Raw genomic sequence first — 3,023 nt, 5'->3', positions numbered from 1 at the left:
CCAAAAGAAGAGATCGATTGGTTTAAGAATGGGCAGTTCTTGATGATCGATCTTGCATGGACAGGTCTGAATTCTCTGCGATTAATAGCTGCTGTAATCAGTGAACAGAAACAGAATTTTAACTGCAGAAAATAAGAGGAGAGATAAGGGAATGTGGGGGAGGAGTGTCTGTCTCGGCCAGGGCTTCTCACCTACAACTATCCGAGTTGTTCTAACATAATGACTGCAGTTTCCTTTATTCAAATATGAAATTATGAGTATATAGGCTTCTCTATTTATAGAGGGAAGAATAGTAATCAAACTACTACTAGGAGCTAGTTTCCCAATAGGACTAGACACTCCTACTTCAACTAGGAGCTAGTTTCCCAATAGGGCTAGACACTCCTACTACAACTAGGAATTCAAAATTGGACTAGGAATAATAAACCTATGTGGAAAACAAATAGAGTCCTGAGACAATTTGGACTCGACATACCATTTACTCAACTCGATGGGCCCAATGGCCCACTAATTAATTAAAACAACTACTAATTATTCCCATAGCCGATGGTCCCAATTAGCCCTTATTTGTATCTTAGCCACTCAAGTGGACCAAGTAGGGGTTCGATACGTATCTTAATTTGGCTGGACCCTAGCCACTCAGGGGGACTTTAACCTTGGCTGGACCCTTCTTCCTCTCATATTTCCTTCCATAATGTGCATCTACATCATCCTTGGTCCCAGAATTTCCATTTATCACTCAGCGACACAAACCCTAATATTGAATAGGAGCCTTCCAGTCCTCGGAATGCACCCTCGGTCACCCAGCAAACCCCTGATAACCTGATCTTAGCACCAAAATCACCATCGGGCCACATCGGGCTTGTTTCCTCCTCAGGCAAGAATCACATAGTTATTGCAGTAGTGGCATTCCGAAAGGGTTTATGGAACATACCATAGTGGATTATCCAATATCTCACCCCCTGTTGGCAATGGATCGTAGTGCAGGGTAGTTATACCTAACCACAAAAATATATGTCTTTCATATTGGTACAGTTAGTATGTCTATATAGTATCGGAATTCCCATCGGCCATATTGCGTTCCATGTCCAAACCTAGTCTAGCATACATGCAATTAGTATGGCCATACAGTATCGGAATTCCCATCGGCTACATTGCTTTCCATTTCCAAGCATAGGCTAATGCGCACCCAAATGCATGATGCAATCCACACTGTGGTGATCACAGTACTAGAATTGCCCTCGGCCACACCAGATCCCACACACATGCAACAATCAACATATCACAATTTATATAGTTCAATAGAGCATACATGCTATAATAATTGTAAAACACATGTTTGCAATGACATACATCAATTTTATATTTAAAACACTCCAAATTAAGTTCATACCACTACTCATCTTGTCTGTTGATCGGGTGAGAATTTCTCAAGTATAAATGCCTGAATTAAACCCCGTTAGGCCTAATTGCATATGATCATCTCTATCCTAGTTATAAGGGTAAACAAGTGTTAAAATGTGTAAAAAAGGTGACTAAGAGGGTCCCTAGAAGGTTCCTTGAAATCCCCAAAATCGGCCAAAAGGGAAGCTCAGTATGGTCCACAGGTAAGTATCTGTCATGTTGAGGAGTGCTATCGGTGAGATGGACAGAGGCTAACTAAGGTCCATCTCATCGGTAGATGTCCACCGATGGGTGTCTGTTCCAACCGGTGGTTGCTACTGATGGTATGAACAGAGGTTGGTTTGGATCAGCAGACCTACTGGTTGATAGGTGGCAGGCAGGCCTATAGTTTTTAAGGCGGTAAGGCGACGGAGGCGTTTGAGGGTCTTTCGGAGCGCCTTAGCGATAAGACGGGCATAAAGCGTCGCCTTATCGACTAAAACGTTCCTGTGTAATTTTTTTTATAAATCCAATCTATTTGGCTCAAATCTTAGTTGAATCCTATTACTCATATGTTAAATAAATATTAAATATTCATATTTATACCAATATAAGATATTCATCAAGAAAACAAATCAATAAAGTGAATAAACTAAGTTCATCTTCATCAATCATCAATCATCAATCATCATAACATATTAACATATAATATAAATACATAATTATGAAACAAAATTATAAATATAAAGAAAAAAAGACATAAAAAATAAAAGTATTTATTATACTTACCTCTATGATGCCAAAAATGAGTGCCTAAACCCTAAGGTTATCCACTATATTTCTACTCCTGTCAAAGAAAAATGAAGTTCACCGCTGCCGGAGCAAAATGGTCGCCTGGATCAGTGGTTCTTCCTTGTTCCTTGATTCCTTCTCAAAGCCCTTTCTTAAAACCCTTGACAAAATCCAAACCCTGTTTGTGAATTATGTTTTTGTTTTGTTTGTTTTGGTTATTTTTGGTAGAGTAAAGGTGATCCCATACATCTCAAGTGTTGACAAAACCATACACCTACCAATAAAAAATCTATATTTGGAATCTTCATCAAGTACTTTTAAAATGTGTTTTAAAAAAAGAAAAAAACAACCCGTAAGGCACGACTTCACGTAAGGCGGAGCACTGCCTTACCATCTTTAGACCGCATCAGCGCCAAGGCACTGCTAAGGCGTCGCCTTACCAGCGCCTTAAAAACTATGGGTAGGCCTATATTTCTTGGTTTCAATAGGACTCCTTAAGAACATTTTTTTTAATCTACTTATCTAAAAATAATCAAGTTATTAATGACTGGACGGAACCAAGAAATAACCCCTCACGTTTGAAATTATAGAAGATCTCCTTTAAGATCAAACAATTCCGTGGCACTTGTTGGTAGTGGACCTACTGCCCAGAAGTGTTGTACACTTTTGGGGCCGCACCGTCTCGGGTCTGCTTGCCAGGATTTGTTCTGTGGGGTTTGTAAAGGTTCTCTTGACCTTTCATTTAAGTTCGGCTGATCGTGTTTCCATTGATCCATTTAGGAGCTACACCGATTCCTCGGCCGAACCTTAAACCATCATTTTGGGTCAAATGCTTCTGGAGCTCGGGA

Source organism: Macadamia integrifolia, chromosome 8 (genome assembly GCF_013358625.1).
Source record: "Macadamia integrifolia cultivar HAES 741 chromosome 8, SCU_Mint_v3, whole genome shotgun sequence".
Classification (NCBI taxonomy): Eukaryota; Viridiplantae; Streptophyta; class Magnoliopsida; order Proteales; family Proteaceae; genus Macadamia; species Macadamia integrifolia.
This window is presented reverse-complemented; position numbering follows the sequence as displayed.